The 22,795-nt window shown below is 42.8% G+C and overlaps 1 long non-coding RNA gene across 1 annotated transcript; it reads right to left on the bottom strand.

The window, feature by feature from the left end:
- Positions 1-14,685: 14,685 nt before the first annotated feature.
- LOC110337242 lies at positions 14,686-16,116 on the bottom strand. Its single transcript, XR_002381262.1, has 2 exons — positions 15,759-16,116; positions 14,686-15,359 (listed from the first exon to the last, which is right to left on the bottom strand). It is a non-coding gene; the product is annotated as an uncharacterized LOC110337242 (long non-coding RNA).
- Between the last annotated feature and the right edge of the window lie 6,679 nt (positions 16,117-22,795).

Genomic DNA, 22,795 nt, shown 5'->3' with positions numbered 1-22,795 from the left:
CTAAATGGTTGGTAGCACCTTTCAGCTCTGCAATGCTGGAAATTAGTTTTTTAATAGGAAATTAGATTAGTAATATTTTAGTCAACAAAAAAAAATGTAGAAAAACCCTGCATAAAGATGAGAAAATTATTCATGCAAAAAGACATTTAGAATCAAGGGTGAATGACTGTCAAAATCTGTGAATGGTTATCCACCGAAGAATTTCTTTATACATTTCCTAACTGAAGTTCAGGGCAGGAAAAATGATTTTCTTCATAGTTTTTTCACAAGATTCCACCACAGTGAGCAACCATCCCAGATGAGGGCTATTCTACCCCTCTTTACAGTAGAGCCTGTGGTCACCAGGGAAACCTAACCAGGCTGCAGGAGAGCTGCTTTGCAACCTATGTCCCAAGGCTGGGTGGGCAGAGGTGCTCCTAATATCTCCATCAGATTGGTCCTGGAAGGCTGCATCTAGGAGTTGGCAAGAGGAAAAAGGCAGAATCCTGGTACCTGGGCTCTGAAAGTCAGGCAATGGACCTCAGAAGGATCTAGAACCCAGAACTAGCTGCTGTTCTAGGCCAAAAGTAAAGAGAAATACTCAGCTCTGTCTCTGTCTCTGTCTCTGTCTCTCTTTCTCTCTCTCTCTTCCTCTTCTTCTCCTCCCCCTTCTTCCTCCTCCTCCTCCTCATTCTTCTTCTTCTTCTTCTTCTTCTTCTTCTTCTTCTTCTTCTTCTTCTTCTTCTTCTTCTTCTTCTTCTTCTTCTTCTTCCTCCTCCTCCTCCTCCTCCTCCTCCTCCTCCTTCTTCCTCCTCCTTCTTTCTCTCTCTCCTGAAAAGCAAGTTTGTATCTATATCCATTTTATGCCTCTATAATACAATAACCCAGACCAGGAAATCCTTAAACAGCTGTGATTTATGTCTTATGGTGGTTAAGGAGTCCAAGATTAAGGTTCTTCCATCTGGTGACGGTATTCCACATTCTCCCTGTCAGTGAGTGGAAGAGAGTACAAAACACAGGAAAAGAACAAGATGGTTCTGAGTCTGAGCTCACCTCTTTTGTTCTCCTTTTTTTTTTTTTAGATGGAGTTACATGCAGCTACAACCCAGGCTAGCTTGTAACTCTTCATTTATCTGAGGACAACCTTGAACTCTTGATCTTCTGCCTCCATTTCCCTTACCAGTGCTCTAACTTAAAGAGGTACACCACCAAGCCTGTTTTATACAGATCAAGGATAGAACACAGAACTCTTTGTGCATGCCACCAGAAACTCTATAACTTGAGAGAAAGCTCCAGCACTAGAAGTTCACTTTTATAACAAGTAGATAACTATCTATCCAATTCTTGAGATAACCGTATTAATCTATTTGTGAGTACAAAGTCCTTTATACCTCTAATCACTTCTTAAAGCCACAGTTTTTGACAGAGTTGTGTTGGGAATAAGCATTTTATACTGTTTGTACTGTGAAGCCTTGGATTTTGTGTCCAGAACCACAAAGGCAGGCAGGCAGGCAGGCAGGCAGACAGACAGACAGACAGACAGACAAAAGGAAGGAAGGAAAGAAAGAACATGTAAGAATGAAGGAGAGGGAGGGGAAGAAAAAGAAAAGGAAGGAAAGAAGGAAGTGAGGGAGGGAGGGAGGATCTAATACATGGATGGAGGGTTGTCACTCAAACCATTGCAGCATGAGGACTTGATAGAGTGGGGAGTTGAACCTGCAGAGAGTGCTATAGGAGAGTAGGTCATGCAGAAAGGCATCAAGACTAACATGTGTAAGGCACAAGTTGGCAGAAGAACTAGGGGCCTCCCCTTACCAGGCAGGGCTACATGTAAGAGACAGCAAATATGGGGGAAAGCCTGAACTCTCCAAATGCAGGCAATATGGTTATGACTCTTAGGTGACCAATATAAAAATGGAAATATTCCCAACTCGCATCTTTCTGACCCTTATGCTCTCTCCTGCTTTGGCCCATTTCCAAGCTCAGAACTGTGTGTCTCCCTTTATAAAATGTCCCCTTTCCTCCTCTTGGTCAACTGTCCCTGCCCAAATCACCATTCAAAGGCACAGTACTGGGTGCTCTGAAATCTGATGCACACCTAGAACAAAAGAATCATTCAACAGGGGTGAGTCCATAGCCCCAAGTGCTATGCTAAGGACAAGCTGTTTAGGCAGGACAATTCAGGTTTAGGCAGGATGTCCAGGCACAACTTCAGCAAAGCTAAATCTGAATCTTACACTGCAGTTCACATGACTACAGAGCTCTCAATGAAGAGAACAGAAAATGTTGACTGTAGCATAAGGTCCAAGATCCTGAAAGGAACACTGTAAGACAAGACCCTGGAGCATTAGCTACCAGGCAGAGAACCAGCCACAAGGGAGCTCACCCACAGGAAGGTGCTGGCACCAAGGAATGTTGTGGTCTTCAGTGAGGTTGGGTGCTGTTGGGGGTGGAGGTAGAACATTGGTCTTGGAAGCTGTTCCCCCTCTGTGGATCAGACACCAGCAGCAGTGTCCTGTGAACTCTCTTTCTGCAGCAGACAACAGTGAGGCTATAGAAAGCTGATGTGGGGCCATAGCTCAGTTGAAAGAATGCTCACCTAGCATACATGAAGCCCTAGGTTCAATCCCTAGCACAGCATGACATAAACTCAGGCATGATGGAACACACCTATAATTCTAGCACTTGGAATGAAGAGGGACAGGTGTGTCAGAAGCTTAAGGTCATTCAGAACAGCATAGGGAGTGGGAGGCCAGCCTGGGCTAGAAAGCCTGTCTAGACAAAGTTGAGCTGCACCCTCCTAAAATGTCATCTACAGAGCTGGAGAATGGAGACCTGGGTAGTATCTTCTGCCCCAGAGACATAAGAAAGAGGCTGTTTTTCCTCCTCCTCCTCTCTGTGAGAGATTCTGGCACCATGTGTCTAATGCCAAATGACTGAAAGTGAAGGGCCTGAGGGACACTCGGGTGGGAGGAAAAGTTGGTGGTGTGCCTTTGACTGGACCAGCTGCTGAATGCAGCCAGTTTTCAGTGTGTTCTACTTTAGGACCTATTCATGTCACTGTGAGATGGAATCTTACATCATTGAATGTGTACGTTTGTGAGTGTAGATAGCTGTGCGTCGTGGCACACATGTGCGAGTCAAAGGACAGCCTTCAGGAGTCAGTTTTCACCTTCCATATTGTCAAAGTCAGGGTCTCTCTTGTGTCTACTGCTGTGCTGTGTACCTCAGGCTGGTCAAGAAGTTTTAGGGTGAGTCTCTGGCCCCCTTTTTCACCTGGCCATAGAAGTGCTGGAACTACAGATGAAGGCCAGTGTAACAGGCTTTTTAAACTATGTGTATTTTGAGGATTTTACATGTGACCGCTGTATTTTTTATAATCACACTCCATTTTCTCCACCCTCCAATTTCTCTCATACTCCCTACCCAACTCCCTCTCAAATTTATGACTTCTTTAATTATTGTTATCTATATAGGTTTCCAAACTACCCTGTAGCATGTAGCTTTCGCTGCCCCACCTAAGCTTGGGGAATGAGCCTCACTATCAGCCCCAGCCCAGAGAACGTTGGATCCTCAGATGAAAAGCGCGCGCGCGCACGCGCACACACACACACACACACACACACACATATTGCTCAATTTCAACCTGCCTTCTTGGCTCAACTGCTGGGTTCCTCAAATCTACTGCAGCTAGTGTGCCCTTCTCAGTACTCCCAGCTCAGTACCCTAAATCTGCCCTCCACTCAGTTGCTCAGCAGCCACCTTCAGTTCCAGCTCAGCACCCCAACCTCCCACCGGGAGAAGCAGCCCTGACTTTAACCATCTTTCCCCATCATCCCTCCCTTGCCTCTTTTCCTCCTTCCCCTCACCTCCCTCCTCCTCCCCACTTGATCCTGCAATTCCAGTCACTGCCCCCTGCACCCATTCATCCATACCTAGGTATTCTATTTTCCTTCCCTAAGATCTATCAATTCCACCCAGTCCCTTAACCTATACCTAACATCTGTGGTTCTACAGACTATAGTTCAGTCGTTATTTATTTAGCAGCTAGTGGCCACATGTAAGCAATTATATACCATAACTTCCTGGACCTGGGTCTTTGCTCGGCCCATCCACTTCCCTGTGAATCTGATGATTTCATATTTTAATCTGAGTAATATTTCATTGTGAAAATGTACCACATTTTCTTTATACATTCAACTGTTGATAGGCATCTAGCTTGTTTTCCAGTTTATTGCTGTTGTGAATAGAGAAGCAATGAGCGTGGTTGAGCAAGTTTCTTTCTCTGTGGTAGGATGAAGCATCCTTTGGGTATATGCTCAGCTGGATCTTGAGGTAGCCCTATTCCCAGCTTCTTGAGGAACCAGCACACTGATTCCCATAGTGGCTGCACACGTTTGCAGTCCCACTAGCAATGGACGAGTCTAACGCTGGCTCCACACCCTCACCAATATGTGTTGTCATTGTTTAGTGATTGTAGCCATTCTAACAGGTATAAGGTGAAATACATTCCTTCTGCAAGTGAATTCTTTTTATTCTAGAGGTTTCATTAGTGCTGCTAAGTTACAAATGTGAGATCTTTCCCATTTTATTTCTCTAAGCATATAGGGCTCTCTGAGACCACCTTTATTGGATCCCATAAGTGTGTGTATGCTGTGTATTCATTTTCATTCAACCCTGGAAAGTCTTTCATTTGTTTCTGGAATCATTTTTCATTCAGTAGTGAGTTGCTCAGTTTTTCATGAGTTGGTAAGCTTTCTGCTGTTTCTGTGTTTATATACAACTTTAATCTGAGGTGGTCAGGTAGGATCAGGAAGTTATTTCAATTTTCCTGTACGTGTCAAGATTTGCTTTGTATCCCAGTCTGTGCTCAATTTTGAAGAAAGTTCCATGAGCCGCCCATAAAAAGATTTTTGTTGTTGTTTATATTGACTGGTTTTGGGTGTCAACTTGACACAACCTGGAGTTATCACAGAGAAAGGGGCCTCCTTTGAGGAAATGCCTCTATGAGATTCAGCTGTAAGGTATTTTCTCAATTAGTGATCAAAGGGAGAGGGTCCAGCCCATTGTGGGTGGTGCCATCCCTGGTCTTTTGATCTTGGGTTCTATAAGAAAGCAAGCTGAACAAGCCAGGGGAAGCAAGCCAGTAAACAGCACCTTCCATGGTCTCTGCATCAGCTCCTGCCTCCATGTTCCTGTCCTGTGTGAGTTCCTGTCCTGCCTTCCTTTGGTGATGAAGAGCAATGTGGAAATGTAAGTTGAATAAACCCTTTCCTCTCCAATTTGCTTCTTGGTTATGATATTTTGTGCAGGAATACAAACCTGAATAAGACAAATTGGTACCAGCATAGTGGGGTATTCCTGTGACAACCTGACTATGTTTGGGAAGGACTGTGTAAGTACTTTGGAACTTTGGGCTAGAAGAGCCTTTGGATGTTAAGAGCTCTGTGGGATGTTCTGTAGAAGCTTGGAAGATAATGTTGAGAACAGTGCAAATGATGGAGGCCTGGCTTGTGAAATTTCAGAGGGAAGATTAAAAACGCTTATTAAGGATACTGCTATTCTGATTGTGAAGATTCTGTGGTTTTGGTTAGCTGGGACCAAAGAATCAGATGTGACTAACAAGATACCAGAACTACTAAAGTAAAAACCTTCGCATTACTGGGACAGTTGATGCTGGTTAGCTGGAGCTAAGAAATTAGCAGTGGTTAAGAAGAGATCAGCATGGCTAAGGTGAAATCTTCTAGGAAGTGTTTTCTTAGAGCACAGAGAAGCTATGTTCCAGAGGCAGCCATGGCTGTACCTCCTGTTGCAGCTATACTTGATAATGTGTAAGAGTCACCCAGGTGGTACTGGTTTTGAAACATGAAGGGTTAGCACCTGATGCTTGGTACTGTGTGAGGCCAGGAGAGGCCATTGGTGAAGGTGTAGCCTCAGTGGCAACTGAAGACCCAGGACTAAAGGGGTCAATCAGAGAAGTTGAGGCATAACATAAAAAGAGCCTATGAGGGGCTATTTGCGAAAGTGCAGTCCAGTTGCAGCAGAAGATAGCAGTGTTTTGGAGATGTCAGTACCATGAAATGACCACCAAGAATAGCAGCAGCAGTGGAGTACAGGCAGCTGGAGCCTAGAAGACAGCTGTGTGCTACAAAGGACAGAGCTGGAGAAATGACCCAAGCACTTGGAGGAGCCCAGGAATATTGTGAGTAGATCCCAGTAGTTCCTGCTCTGTGTAAGTTCCTGTCCTGACTTCCTTTGGTGATGAACAGCAATGTGGAGGTGTAAGGTAGATAAACGCTTTTCTCCTCAACTTTCTTCTTGGTCATAACATTTTGTGCAGGAATACAAATGCTGACTAAGACATTGTTGTTTTCATTTGTTTTGTTTTTCCTTTGGGTGAAATGTTTTGTAACTATCTTGTTGTGTTTGCTTTATGATGCCATTTAGTTTTTTGTCTGGATGATCTATTACCAAGAGTTGGGTTGTGAAGTCTCCCACTATCCTGCGTGAGGGTCAATATGTGATTTAAGCTGTAGTAGTGTTTCTTTTATGAACTTGAGTGCCTTTTTGTGTTTGGTACAGATATTTCGAATTGCAATTTCCTCTTTCTGTATTTTTTTCTTTGGTGATTGTGTATTTTTCCTTTGAGTGTGTAGTGTCCTTCCCTACCTCTCCTGATTATCTTGGTTTGAAGTCTATTTTGTCAGATATTAAAATGGCTACACTTGCTCCTTAGGGCATTAGCTTGAAATACCTTTTTCCATCCGTTTACCCTGAGGTGATGTCTGTGCTTGGCTTTAACGTGTTTTTCTTGGATTCAGCAGAAGGATGAATCTTGTTTTCACATCCGTGATTTTAGTTTGTGTCTTTTTATGGGGGAACCGAGACCACTGATGTTACAGAGTTATCGATGAGCAGTGTTTGTTGATCCCTGCTATTGTGTCGGGGTGGTTTATGTGCCCCCCTCTTCTGGTTCAATGGTCTGGGAATATATTCCTGTGTTATCTTGGGTGTAGTTAACATCTTTAGGTTGATGGGCTAGTAGACAGATGTTGCTTAAATTTTATCATGGAATGTTTACTTTATTGTGATTGAAAGTTTTGCTGGGTATAGTATTCTGGGTTGGCATCTGTGGGTTTTTTTAGAGTCTGTAAAATATCTGCCCAGGCCCTTGTGGCTTTTAGAGTCTCTGTTGAGAAGTCAAGTGTTACTCTAATAGGTATGTTTTTATACGTTGCCTGGTCTTTTTCCCTTGCAGCTTTTAATATCCCTTCTTTACTCTGTACATGCAGTGTTTTGATTATTATGTGCCAATGGGGTATGCCTTTTCTGCTGTTATTTGGTGTTATGAATGCTTCTTGTACCTTGATAAGCACCTCCTTTTTTAAATTTCTTTCCTTATTTCTTCCTTGACCAAATTATCATTCAGTAGAGTGTTGTACTGCTTCCATGTGTATGTGTGCTTTCTGTTGTTTCTGTTGGTATTTAAGACCAGCCTTAGTTCGTGGTGATCTGATAGGGTGCATGGGATTATTTCAGTCTTCTTGTATCTGTTGGGGCCTGTTTTGCGACCAATTATATGGTCAGTTTGGGAGCAGGTACCATGAGGTACGGAGAAGAAGATATACTCCTTCGCTTTAGGATGAAATGTTCTATAAATATCTGTTAGATCCATTTGGTTCATAATTTCTGTTAGTTTCACTGCCTCTCAGTTTAGTTTCTGTTTCCATGATCTGTCCATTGCTGAGAATGGGGTGTTGAAGTCTCCCACTATTATTGTGTGGGGTGCGATGTGTACTTTGAGCTTTAGTAAAGTTTCTTTTATGAGTGTGGGTGCCCTTGTATTTGGAGTATAGATGTCCAGAATTTAGAGTTCATATTGGTAGATATTTCCTTTTACCAATATAAAGTGTCCTTCTTTATCTTTTTTGGTAACTTTTGATTGAAAATTGATTTTACTCGATATTAGAATGGCTACTCCAGCTTCTTTCTTGGGACCATTTGCTTGGAAAATTGTTTTCCAACCTTTTACTCTGAGGTAGTGTCTGTCTTTGTCACTGAGGTGTGTTTCCTGTATGCAGCAAAATGTTGAGTCCTGTTTAAGTATCCAATCTGTTAGTCTATGTCTTTTTATTGGGGAATTGAGTCCATTGATGTTAAGCGATATTAAGGAAAAGTGATTGTTACTTCCTGTTGTTTTTGTTGTTAGAGGTAGAATTATGTTTGTATGGCTATTTTCTTTTGAGTTTGTTGAAAGATTACTTTCTTGTTTTTTCTTGGGTGTAGTTTTCCTTCTGTTATCCTTTGTAGGACTGGATTTATAGAAAGATATTGTATAAATTTGGTTTTGTCATGAAATATCTTGTTTTCTCCATCTACGTTAATTGAGAGTTTTTCTGGATATGGTATCCTGGGCTGGCATTTGTGTTCTCTTAGGGTCTATATGACATCTGCCCAGGATCTTCTAGCTTTCGTAGTCTCTGGTGAGAAGTCTGGTATAATTCTGATAGGTCCGCCTTTATATGTTACTTGACCTTTTTCCCTTACTGCTTTTAATATTTTTTCTTTGTTTAGTGCATTTGTGTTTTGATTATTTTGTGACAGGAGGAATTTCTTTTCTGGTCCAGTCTATTTGGAGTTCTGTAGGCTTCTTGTATGTTCATGGGCATCTCTTTCTTTAGGTTAGGGAAGTTTTCTTCTATAATTTTGTTGAAGATATTTACTGGCCCTTTAAGTTAGGAATCCTCTCTCTCTTCTATACCTGTTATCCTTAGGTTTGGTTTTCTCATTGTGTCCTGGATTTCCTAGTTGTTTGGGGTTAGGGGCATTTTGCTTTTGCATTTTCTTTGACTGTTGTGTTAGTGTTTTCTATGGTATCTACTGCACCTGAGATTCTCTTTTCTATCTCTTGTATTCTGTTGGAGATGTTTGCATCTATGACTCCTGATCTCTTTCGTAGGTTTTCTAACTCCAGGGTTAAAAAACCTTTGTGATTTCTTTATTGTTNCTATTTCCATTTTTAGATCTTGGTTGGTTTTGGTCATTTCCTTCACCTGTTTGATTGTGTTTTCCTGTAATTCTTTAAGGGATTTTTGTGTTTCCTCTTTAAGGACTTCTAGCTGTTTACCTGTGTTCTCCTTACAAGAACCCATAATTTCTTTAAGGGAGTTATTTATGTCCTTCTTAATGTCCTCTATCACCATCATGAGAAGAGAGTTTAAATCAGAATCTTGTTTTTCCTGTGTGTTGGGGTATCCAGAACTTGCTATGATGGGAGAATTGGGTTCTGACGATGTCAAGTAACCTTGGTTTCTGTTGCTTATGTTGTTATGCTTGCCTCCTGCCATCTGCTTATCTCTAGTGATACCTGCCCTCACTATATCTGACTGAAGTCTGTCCTTCCTGTGATCCTGGTCATGACAGAACTCCTCAGAGCTCAGCTGTCTCTGTGATTCTGTGATCCTGTGATCCTAAGATCCTGGGTGTGTCAGAACTCCTTGGAGTCAAGCTACCTCTGGGCCCCTAAGATCCTGGTGTGACCAAGATTCTGGGATCCTGGGATCCTGTGGTCATGGGCATACTTGACCACCTGGGAGTGGAGCTTCTTCTCGATGTTGTGGAACTGACTTCAGATTTAGTGCCCAAGATTTGCTCAGGGCACTGGCCCAGACCTGAATGGACCTCCTTTTTTTAGATTAGGGAAAAAAAATGTCTTCTATGCTTTTGTTGAAAATATCTTCTGTGCTTTTGGCCTGGGTTTCCTGGCCTTTCTCTATTCCTATTATTCTTAGATTTGGTCTTTTCATGGTGTCCCAGATTTTTGTTTCAAGAGTTTTTTGGTTTTTTTTTCTTTTTTTAGATTTAACATTATTATTATTATTATTATTATTATTATTATTATTATTATTATTGACTGGGGATATACTTCTTCTATTGTGCCTTCAGTGACTGAGATTCTCTCTTCCTCCTCTCGTATTCTTTTGGTGAAGTTTGTCTCTGAGGTTCCTGTCTGAGTTCCTCAATTTTTCACTTCCAGATTTCCCTCAGTTTGGGGTCTTTCTTTATTGATTTTATTTCCACGTTCAAGTCTTGAACTATTTTATTAATTTCCTTCTCCTGTTTGTATTTTCATAGATTTCTTTAAGAGATTTCTTCATTTCCTCTTTAAGGACCTCTATCACATTGATAAAGATTACTTCAATGTCACTGTCTTGTGCTTCAGCTATTTCGTAGTTCTCAGGGCCCTGCTATAGTAGGATTTCTGAGATTTACTGGAGACATATTGTCCTGGCTGTTATTAGTTTGTGGTTTTAGGCTGAAATCTAGGCATATGGGTTCTGGATGATTGTAACTGTAGGTGCTGATATCTGGTCTTGTCTTTGTTGGGTGTATGATTTGTTCCTTGAATTTTGTTTCCCTCTCTGGTTCTTAGGAGGGTGTGGTGGCTGTGTGTTGCCTGGTAGGAAATTTTTCTGGAATTCTGCTAGGTGTGGCCCCTGGGGTTTCTAGGGGGAAAAATGTGTTTCTAGGTATTCAAAGTTGACACTTAATAATAGGGATGATCTTGGGAGGGTAGCTCGCTTTCACAGAAGGGATGAAAGCAAAATGTACCACCAAGATAAGTTTAGTGCCTGGGAACGGGGTTAGAGGGTGGGGAGAAATCACGACAGATAGTCTGTTTCAGGATGTGAATGGCAGGTGTGGGTTTGGAGAGGAGGGATAGTGTAGACCTGCTTCGACGGCCTCCTCGCTTCTCTGGCAGGCTTGGAGGGTGGGTTCACAGGGAATGCCTGCTAGAGTTGGGGGTTGGGATATCAGGATAAAGGGGGCCGAAGGTTGGAGGAGAAGATCTGTGTGATGATCAGGAGATGGGGCAGGAGTAAGGGGAGGTTGTAGCAAGTGGCCTGCTACAAAGTTGGGAGTGAGACTGGGGACTGGATTTGGAAGAGGGGAGGAAGGGAGGGGTAAAGATCCACAGCTGGCTACCTGCATCCTTGACTGGAGTAGCCTGCAGCTTCTCAGGGAATGCCTGCTGGAGTTGGCTACAGAGTTGGGGATGAGACTGGGGGATTGTATCTGAGGAAGACGGGGGAGATGGAAAGATTAGCAGTTAGCCTATCTGCTTCTTTAACCAGTATTAACAATCCATTAAAAAAAAAAAAAGATGTAATTACTCCAGGCTATATACTCATATCTAAAGATTCTGAACTAGAATCCACAAATAAGAGCGAGCACGTGACATTTATCTTTCAGTGTTACCTCGTTTGATGTAACATTTCTGGTTCCGTCGATTTACTTGAAAGTTTCATGATTCCATCTCTCAGTGCAGTTAAACAGAATTCCGTTGTGTATGTGTGCCAAGCTTTCACTAACCGTTCATCAGCTGAAGGTCATTTAGGTTGTTTTCATTTTCTAGCTGTTGTGAATAGAGTTACAATAATCATGTCTTCTCGAGCATCTGTGGTGGTGTAGGATCTGAGTCCTTTGGGTAATATGCCAATGAACTGTATAGCTGGATAATATGGCAGATCTATTTTCAGCTTTTTGAGAGTTCTCCATACTGTTTTCCATAGTCAAGTCATGTGAATGGAGCCCTTGTCAGGCATCCAAAGGTAGTGCTATTATCCACCAAGTGTCTCCTTGGCCCCAACTGAGACTTTATTATATGTGACATGGCTATATAGGAAATAGAAAATTGAGTGTGTGTATGTTTGTGTGTGTGTGTGTGTGTGTGTGTGTGTGTTTTCACTCACACATTGTTCAGCAATAGCAGTAGTTTGGGATGGGGTCTCCAGACAAACCCATAAGGATAATGGTGGCTCCTATAACTCCAGACCAAAAGGATAATGTGGCTTCATGGGACGTGCTTCATTCTGTGGCCTCTTTTCAGAATTGCTGACAGAGGAGAATAGTGGAGAATTCCTAGCACAGGAGACAAAGATGATATGGAACCGTCTAGAATCTGTCCAGAAAGAGGCCCTTTCCTTAACTGGTCACTTATCTTTAAAGCCACATCCCAGAAGAAGGGAAGATGGAAGTGTCCCAAACTCCTGGTGGGGAATCCCCTTCAGCTCGGTTGACTGGGTCTTCAGGACACATAGTCAGGATGAGCTGGGAGTATTAATGTCCACGTGGATGAAAACCGTCTAATTTTATAAAAATGGGTTTGCTTCAACAGTCTAAGAATAAAGTGCCCGGTCTATGACAGTGTTTGCCTATACAATGCCCAGTTGGTGGTCAGCATTCACCAACTTCATTGCCATCACCCTGTTTTGAGGCTTTTGTTACCTTTTGCCAGAAAACTATTGCCTGTTGCATTTCATCCTCTGCATGAATATCAAGTTCCTCTACTCTTCAGAGTCCTGAAGGACTTTATGCTGGACAGCTTTATGTTAACTTGACACAAACTAAAATCATGTAAGAGGAAGGAACCTCAAATAAGAAAATGGCTCCATAATTGGGCTATATGGTATTTTCTTAATTAGTGATTGATAAGGGAGGGCCCAGATTATGGTAGGTGGTGCCACCACTGGGCTGGTGACTCTGGGCTCTAGAAGAAAACGCATTGAGCAAGCCATGGGAAACAAGTCAATAAGTAGCATTCCTCAATGGCCTGCATCAGCTCCTCCCTCCAGGTTCCTGCCCTGTTTTGAGTATTTCTTCTTACTTTCTTTGATGATGAACAGTGATGTAGAATTGTAAGCCAAATAAACTTGTTTTTTGGTCATGGTGTTTCATTGCAGCAACAGAAACCCTAACTAAGACACACAGCTTTTTAATTTTTGCAAGTTCTGGGGCTCAAACTCAAGTTTTCCAGTTTGTAAGGCAAACACTTTACTAACCAAAATACCTCCCAGACCCCTGCCCACCACACCCACATTTGAACATACTTTAGACATAGCTTTTATCCTCAAAAAGCCAGTGTTTAGAAGGGGTCTTAATTTTCAATATGGAAAACAAAAGGAAACAGCTGTTGAATTGGTTGAGCTCCAGAGTCGAGATAAGCAGACAAGGGAGCACATGGTGTCAGCTCCAAGGTCAGGGAAAGGAGCTACCTTAGGTGGGGCATATTTACTTGTAATCCCAGGGCAAAGGAGGCAGAAACAGGAGGATCCTTGAAGCTTGCTAGCCAGTCTAACCTACTTGGGATACAACCAGGCTGCCAGGCCAGTGAGAGACCATGTCTCACAAAAGAAAACAAGTGGAAGATTCCTAAGGAACATACTCAGTGTGGTCCTCTAGCATGTATGCATGCTCATACATACACACACATACACACAGGAACATAAACACAAATACACAAGCAAACACACACAAGTGATCACACATACACAAGTGTACACACACACACATACACATGCAAATACACACACACACACATGAGCTCACATATACAAAACATTCTATGCATGCCTCTGGTACCAGATTAACACATGGGAACTAAGTCTCAGCCATCAATCGCAGTGAACTAATTCTATCAAGTTGCCTCTCAGCTGCTGAGGTTGGGGAATTACAGAATGATGAGCTGACAACCTCCTAAGGAGTCAGGACTAGCTTTAAATTAATTAACAAGTGAGGAATATCTTAGGGAAGTCTCTGTACACAAAACTCAGTGGAGGAGACAAAGAACCCCAAACATCACCTTGTCTTTGCCCCAGGAGCACTGTCTTATCTCTGTGCCAGGGAGCTATCCAACCTGTGAGAGCAATGGAAAAATATAACTGGATCTTTAATTGCATGCTTCACGAACCTCAGCTACAAACAGGTCAACAACCTCAACATAACACTCAGTAATCTAAATCTGAGAGAAAAGAAAGAAAGTAGGGAATATACTTGAACTCCCTGGCACAAGAAAAGGCTTTCTGCACAGGACCTTGTAATAATACCATAGGGATTAAGACCAGCAATTAATAAAAGTATCTCACACAACTAAAAGCGTCTGTACATCAAAGAACACCACCATTCAAATAAAGAGACATGATACAAAAGCAGGGGAGGGAGCTGAAGCAGCAAGCACAGGGCCTACACAGGTCCTCTGTGTATACATTACAGCTTTCACTAAGAGTTTTTATAGACTCCTGAGTATTTGAACGAGTTGGGTCTCTGGTTCTTGTGCTTGCTCTTGGAGCTCTTTTCCTTTGTTGGATCGCCCTGTCCGGCTTCCATGTGATGGTTTTTGCTTTATCTTACTACATTTTATTTTGTCCTATTTGGTTGTTATCTCTTAAAACCCTGTTCTTTACTAGTGAGAGACAGAAGGGGAGTAGATCTGGAGGGGAGGGGAGGTGGGAAGGAACTGGGAGGCATAGAGGTAGGAAAAACTGTAACCAGGAATAGTGTATGAGAAAAGAATCAATTGTCAATAAAAGAGATAAAAATGGGAAGAAAAGAAATGGATAAACCACTTAAAAGGAAAAAAAAAGGAAAGAAAGGGATACAGGGAGAGGAGGGATGGGGAGAGGGAGGGAGAGAGGGAGGGGGAGGGAGAGGGAAAAAGAGGGAGAGGGAGAAGGAGAACACAAGCTGAGTGGTTAAGAACATACACACTGTGGGCTATTTGTCTCTAGCTCACTGTAGGCACAGAACCTCTTGCACCCAGGCTGGAATTCCACATCCCAAAGTTTCCAGAATTATGGACTTGTCTCCTATTGAATAAACAGGGCTGGGTCTGGGAGGTATTGAAGACAGGGCTAGGTCTGGTAGGTATTGAGGAAATGGTAAATATGATTTACACAACATTGTACAAAATTCTCAAAGAGCTAATTACAAAAACATGTTTTTTTTAAAAAAAATAAAAAGAAAGAAAGAAAGAATCAATGGATCACAGTCAATAACACCACCAGCTAGAGATTAAACCTTCAACATATGAGCCTTTGAGGGACATTCCATACCAAACCACAGCACAGTCGACATTGGCAGATGGACCACTGTAAAATGAAAGGCTAACTGTGAGTCATAACAGAGGGGAAGTTTGTGGTTAGACTTCAATAGGAGAAAAGGATAGAAACTAACTGTGGGTCATTGAAAACCTGACGTCATCAGAGCTAAAGACGTTGGGCATCTTCACACAGACCATGAGAATCTGTGTAACTCTTGAGCTATAGAGCCTTTGACTGCCACTCTGAGAAAGGTCGGTCTGGCCTCAGAAAATAGCCCACATCGGGAAATCCAAGGATATCCGACAGCACTGGAACTGGATGTTCTGGCAAGTTATTCCTTGGTCGTAAGATAATCTGGTCCTGACCAACAAGATCTGGACCTACTCAGGGTCAGAACAACTGGGTCCTTTACTCCCACTTCTCACAGACATTCCTCATGAACAGCTGATCATTGCTGTGCATACTTTTCTGTGTTCGGCTTCCATGGAGGCAGCCTGCTTGCTGCAAAAGCAAAACAAAAACAAATGCAAAAGAGTCATAGGAGAGTTCTTGCAACATCTGTGCAAGCTGAGCAGTGGGTAAATATTCTCCTACCTGGGACCATATTCTCAGTGAGCTGCAGGATCAGGAAAATTAAAGAATGAATAGACTTAATAGGTTTTTTTATTGTGTCTCCCTAGACACTAGCCAACTGTTCCCAACAGCATGAAATTAAATTACTCTAAAACACAATGACGTCCCAAGGAACCCAGAAATCTTAATAATTTAAAGAACTTAAAGATAATAATGAGCTTAAAAAACAAATTGTGATTTTGAAGTTATTTATGCAACTGCTGTTGAAATGCATGAAGAAATTCCCTCAGAAGCTTAACAGATCCAGAAAGAAATTAAAGTAAATACCTTGGTGATGTCCTCATAATCCTTGGGATACAGTGGAGCTATTGGTCACTTCTGGGCCTGGCTAGCAGAGCAACTTCTTGAGGACAAGAGAGGTGGCCTTTGCTAATGCAGTAGGAGTCAAGTCTTCAACTCTGAAAACTGGGACGTGGGATTCCAGCCTGGGTGCAGAAGGTGCTGTGCCTGGAATGAATGAGAGACACACATTCTATGGTGTGTCTATACTAGGGGAAGGGACCAGGAAAGGAGGCCATTGGACAGTGATTCTTTCTCTAGTACAGAGGTTTTTTGTTTTTTTTTTTCAACCTGCAAATTCCTTCTGAACACCCATGGACAAATTGAAGACCCAAGACAGGTTCTTGTCAGGGAAATAGAGTGAGAACAGGGACAACTACCACTTAGGGACAGTTTTTTTTTTAACTCTTTATTATTATTATTATTTTCTATATTTACATTTCAAATGCTATACCAAAAGTTCCCTATACCCCCCCCCCTGCTCCCCTACCCACCCACACTACTTGGCCCAGGCCTTCCCTTGTGCTGGATCATATAAAGTTTGCAAGACCAAGGAGCCTCTCTTCCCAATGATGGCTGATTAGGCCATCTTCTGCTACATATGCAGCTAGAGACACAAGCTCAGGGGGTACTGGTTAGCTCATATTGTTGTTCCATCTACAGGGTTGCATCCCCTTTCAGCTCCTTGGGTACTTTCTCTAGCTCCTCCATTGGGGGCCCTGTGTTCCATCCAATAGCTGACTGTGAGCAACCACTTCTGTGTTTGCCAGGCACTGGCATAGCCTCACAAGAGGCCACTATATCAGGGTCTTAGGGAGAGTTCTTATGCTCTAATCCAGACATGTCTAATCTACAACTCATGGCCCTGTGTGTGTCCCAGGATAGCCATGAATGCAACCCAACACTGTTGTAGATAATGACATATCAGAGTGCCAAAGACTGTACAACCCTGACAGCAGTGTCCTTATCGGGCAATCCTCCTAACACTAAGAGATAGATCTTGTTATTATATCCAACTACAAATGGAGGTATTGACTCTCAGAAGGGCTAAAACCACTAAGCCAGGAAGTGGAAAAGCTAGACTGAAAGCCCAGGTCAGATGACCCTATATCTTGTGCCCTTAGAATCTACATTAAATTATATCATAAGCGAGGCTGGGGGGGGCAGGGGTGTATAAGTGATACTGGGAGAGAATCTGAATCCTCTTGTGGTCTTGAAGGTGTCAGCAAAACAAGACCTTGGATGCAGTTTGTACTGGTTTGTTTTTTGTCAACTTCCAAGATGTAAACTAGAGGTACCTGGAAAGAGAGAACTTAACTGAGAAATCACCTCCATCAGACTGGACTATTGGATGCTGGTAGATCATTTTCTTGATTAATGACTGATGTGACTGGGCCCAGCTCACTGTAGGCAGTGCCATTCCTGACCAAGTGGCTCTGGGCTGTATAAAAAATCAAGCTGAGCAAGCTAAGGAAAGTAATCAGTAAGCAGTATTCTTCCATGGGCTCTGCATCAGTTCCTGACTCCCGCTTCCTGCTTGAGTTCCTGCCCTGAGTCCCCAGTGATAGACTGATGGAAGTGTAAGATAATAAACCTCTAGGCAGTGGTGGTGCACAACTTTAATCCCAACACTTGGGAGGCAGAGGCAGGTGAATCTCTGTGAGTTTAAGACTAGCCTAGTCTACAGAGCAAGTTATAGGACAATCAGGGTTCCACAGAGAAGCCTTGTCTGGACAAACCAAAAATAAAACAACCCCTTTGCTTCTTGAGTTGCCTTTTGTCAAAGTGCTTATCATAGCCATAGAAAACAAAGTAGGTCAGAAATTTGTATCAGACCGGAGGACGTTGCTGTGATAGAGCTGGCCATGGTTGAAGGAGGATTGTGGGAGGATTTGGGAGACAAGGATTTTGAGTGCCTAAAGTGTAACAAGCTGTTAGGGAAACTTGGAAGACAAGAATGGAGAAAGATGGATACCTGGCTTGAGAAATTTCAAAAGGAAATGAAAACTATCAGAACCATTCTCGTGATATTTTGAATTAAGGATCTATGGGTATGAAACCTCGATCTTGCTGGGACAATTGATCCTGGTCATCTGGGGCTGAAGAATCAGCTATGATTGATTAACAAGAGACCAGCTTGACTGGGGTGAAATCTTCTAGGGTGTATTCCTCAGGGTGAGCACACAGAAACTGCTCCAGAGGGAGCCGAGGCTACATCTCAAGCTGGTATCCAAATTGGTAATGTCTAAGAGTCTGATTCTTGTGCTTTCTCTTAGGTGCTTTTCCTTCTATTGGTTTGTTTGATCTAATTTCAAAATGTTAGGGTTTTTTATCTTACAGAAAAAAAAAAAAGAACCAATGAATGAAATGAATGAAACCCTAACCACTAGGGTATATCTGTTGGGAGAAGTAAAATAAGTTTTCTCCAAATGAATGACTCTGAGTATATTAACCTCTCCATGAGGGGCCTTGTGGTGCTCTGTATAGGAATGGCTCCCATAGGTTCATTTATTTGAGTACTTGATCACTAAAGAATGGTGCTACTTGATAACGATTAGGAGGTGTGGCTTTGTTGGAGTAGGTGTGGCTTTATGGGAGGAAGGATGTCCCTAGAGGTGAGCTTTGAAGTTAAGTGTTAAAACCAGGTCCAGTGTCTGTCTCTGCCTGTTGCCTGTGAATCTAGTTGTAGAACTCTTAGTTTTCTAGTCTCCAACACCATGTTTATCAGCGCACTACCATGCTTCCCACCATGATGACAATGGACTAAACCTCTGAACTGTAAGCCAGCCCCAATTAAATGCTTGCTTTTATAAGAGCTGCTATGGGCATGGCATCTCTTCATTACCAATAGAACATTGACTAACAATAGGCCTTATGTTCAAGAGTAGTTGACCAATAAAGGACTCCACAGGGAGGTTTTGTGCTTTTATTTGGCTACAGTTTGGTAGGTTTGGGGGATGGGGGTATTTCGTTTTGTTGGTTTTGAGTTTTGTTGCTGTTTTGGACTTTTGTTTGTTTTTTTAAAAAGAACTTAAAGTTGGGTAAGTAGGGAGGGGGAAAGGGTCTAGAAGGACTTGTGGGAGAGGAAGAATATGATCAAAATATATTTAAATTTTAAAATTGTTTTAAATATATAATATCTCACATATTTTATACACATACACACACACACACACACACACACACACACACGACACTTGAGAACATGACTTGATTAGAAGAAAATTCCGGGTTCCATCCCCAGCAGCACATAGATCAGGGATAACAGAGTACATATGTAATCTCAGCATTGTGGAGGTAGAGACAGAAGAGTAAGAAATTCAAGGTTATTCCCTGCTACCTGGTCAGTATATTGACACCAGCCAAGAAGGAGAAGGAAGAAAGAAGGAAGAGGGAAGAAAGAGGGGGAGGAGGAGGAAGAAGAGGAGGAGGAAAAGGAAGGAGGAGGAGGAGGAGGAGGAGGAGGAGGAGGAGGGAAGGAAGGATGAAGAAAGGAAAGGGATATAGAGACAAGGAGGAAGGGACAGAGGGTGGATGGATGAGAGGGGACTCTGCAAAGCAGATCTGATTAACTCAGAGTAAGGAGTCCATGTCTGAAGGGGATGGTGAGGTATGGCAAGGCTGTACCCTGTTGTAGAGAGTCGGAGAGCACTCTCAGTGGAAACTCCTTAACCAAGCTCTTTAAGCAGTCCAGTCGCCTTAGGCCTTTGTTCTCTCCTTTCTATAAGAAACTTTTCATTAGAGTGTTCAGACTCCTCACTCTCCAAGGGTGATCGATATCCATATCCATGCCAAGGGCCTATCTGCCAAGCCAAAAATCAAATGAAAGCTAACACGTGTGAGCATAAGAGAATCTTCCACAGCCTTTGAAAGACTGATGTTGTTAGGAAGTAGCCAGGATGCTTAAGACTCTGCTCATCTCGGGACTTAAAGGGCAGCACTGAGTCGCAGGCTCCCAGTTCCTATCCTAGTGTTCTTATAGTTCCAAGATGTGCTGGAAAACTTGTATCCTAAAATTCTTGGGACATCCTATCTCTGTGTCCTTGAATCACCCCCATTTGAACTCTAGTCGAAGAATTGTGACCTTGGGGACACATTCTGGGCTGGGTCAGAGGAAAGAAGTTCAGTGTTTCCTACTTAAGGGAGCACATATGAATTCTGTAGGAAGCTCTGTTTACCCTCCATGAAATCTCACTATTTTCCCTAGACACCAGCAGGTAGCTGCAAGAGACTCCATTCTGGCTTTGTAACAGTTTATCTGTGTATGTGGTGGGAACTCACCCATTGGTGCAAGTGCAAAGGGCAGAAATCCACATTAGGTGTCATCTTTTATTGTTCTCCACCTTGTTTCCTGAGACAATTTCTCCCTGACATGGAGCTAGCTAGTTCATAGAGAATGGCTGTTCACCAAACCCTCAGATCTACCTGTCTCTGCCTTTCCCCACCTCAGCACAGAGAACATAAACATACTCTACCATGCTCAGCTTTTATGTGGCTGCTGGAGATCCAAACTCAGGTCGACATGCTTGTACAGCAAGTACGTTTCTGGCTTTGCTGCCTTCCAAGACCCCACCTTGTTTTTTGAGACAGGGTCTCTCATTGGTCTGGAGCCTAAGCTGACCATCCAGCCCCAAGACTTCTATCTCTGTCTGCCCAGAATTGGTATTATAATAAGCCTGTGTATAACACCAGACCCTTTGACTTGGATCCTGGGGATCAAACTCGAGTCCTTATGCTTGAAGTTGGGCACTTTACTAACAGAGATATCTCCCTAGACCCAGTGGATGAACGTTTGAAACCATTCCTTTCCACAAAGGTCAGTCAGAGAAGATCAGATCAAAAGTCTCTCATTGTCAGAGTGCTTTTACTCCCTTATGCCTCTAACTTGATACAGAACAAAAGGCATGTGCGGAAAGTGGGCCTTCATCTCTGAGGGAAAGAAGAGCAGAAAAGTCTCAGCCCTGTCTTTCATGCACCTATGGTTTGATTTCAGTGTTGTTAGAGACGGGATCTCATGCAGCCTAGGTTGGTCTTAACTCACGATATAGTCAAGCATGACCTTGAACTTCATATCCTCTACCTTCACCTCCTGTGTGCTGAAATTATGGGCATGCATTACTTTGCCCAGCTCAAGACTGAATCTCAGAAGAAAAATAAGCTTTTTTCTTTCTCTTGTTTTTGTTTTTCTTTTATTGAGACAGGGTTTTGTATAGCCCAGTTAGTCTTGACTTTGCCTGTGTAGCCAATGAACTTATTTTTCTAATTCATCTTCTGAGTGCTGGGGTTAAAGGCCTGTGTGCTGCCATACCTAATTTATGTGCACCTGGGAATCCTCAGCGTTCAACCGAAGGCTTTGTGCATGCTGAGCAAGCACTCTTATCAACTGAGCTACATCCCCAGACCTTAAAAATATTTTTCTTTGTTTCACTGTGTGTGTGCGCGTGTGGAGAGAGAGAGAGAGAGAGAGAGAGAGAGAGAGAGAGAGAGNGAGAGAGAGAGAGAGAGAGGAGAGAGAACAAGCTAAGGCATCATGTGTTAGTCATAGAATAGCTTCCAGTACTTGACTCTCTCTTCTCACCTTATGGGATCTGCAGATTGAACTCAGGCTGCTGGGCTTGCTCAACAAGGGCTTTTACCCAATGTGTTATCTTGCCTATCCCTGAGTTTCTTTTAAAATAAGAATAAAATAAAAAGTAGAGTTCTCTCAAACCTCAGACCTCTGACTACACCTTTGTGCTCTTAGGGTGAGCTGGCTGAGTTCTGTTTCCAGTGAAACCTGAAACTCTCTTACGTACATCCTCATGTTTGACCAGAAAACAGACGGGCTGGTTCCCACAGCAGAGCCGTGCATATCTGCCAATGCCTGGGGAAAGTCTGCAGATCTCAGCCCGACTGTGGGTCTTCACACAGCCTTTTAGACCATCTGTAGCTTCACTCAGGGCCAACCTGCCTTCCCAGAGAAGCAAACCTACCCAAGACCTCAGAGATAGTTCTGCAGACCTCAGCTGTAGACCTCAAAGAAGACCCATGGGTCAGTCTGCCTCTCAACCTCTCAGCCGTGGTCCCAGACCAATGTGCCCATTCAGGAATCACCCTAGTAGCCCAACAGAAGGAACCTTGTGAGGAACCCAAGAGAAACAATAGCCATTTGCACACCCAACAATGAGTTAGTATCAGCTGACACCAAAGCAGGCCCTCATTCCTCATTAGCCTACTTGACCAAGGACCTGAACACAGTTTAGATTGTTCTTAGACTAGACATAATACTGATAAAAAAAAAAAAAAAAACAGCTATAAATTGGTTAGACAGAGCAGGGACCCGACAGCAGCAGTTCTGAGAATAGCCCCTGCTCAGGAGTTAGGCACGAGGTTCCAACTTAACTGAGATTGCAGCCCCTGGACTCCTCATGGCTGGGCCAGTCACGCTGACTAGATCATTCTTTCCATGCTTCTCACTGGTTTCTGCCTTAAGTCCCTTAAAAGGCCATTATGCTACCAGTTTGATGGTACCCTAGATCCTGGAACCTGTGCCTGATATATAAGAGCTCTGCTTTCTTTCTGTCTCTTGTGATCCCTGTAATAAAATATTTCTTTACAAAACTTATCCTTTATGATTTATAAATTTCATTCTTCAAGTTTGTAAAAGTGAGAACCTAGCCACAGTTTTCTATGACTGTGAGCATCTAGCACCCTAACTCCTGAGCTGGGGTCATAAAGGTCCTAAAAGCATCGCAAAACTTCCAGGATCAATACCTGTGTATAGAACCTCAGGTCCATCAGCCAGTGTCCCCACTGAATGCCCAGCATCAAGCCAGCATAACCCTGATAACAAAACTTAATAAGACCACCACACACACACACCTGAAAACTGGTTTTCTAATGAATACAAATGCAAAATTCTCTGTAGAGTTCTTGAAATTTTTATTCAATTACACATTAAGACCATACACTATGACCAACTTAGTTTTATCCCAGGGATGTATGGATATATAAGTGTGTTAGAATGGTTCAACACACAAAACATA

The sequence above is a fragment of the Mus pahari genome, chromosome 20 (genome assembly GCF_900095145.1).
Source record: "Mus pahari chromosome 20, PAHARI_EIJ_v1.1, whole genome shotgun sequence".
Classification (NCBI taxonomy): Eukaryota; Metazoa; Chordata; class Mammalia; order Rodentia; family Muridae; genus Mus; species Mus pahari.
Note: the sequence above shows the minus strand (reverse complement) of the source record. Positions and strands in the feature narration are given on the sequence as shown.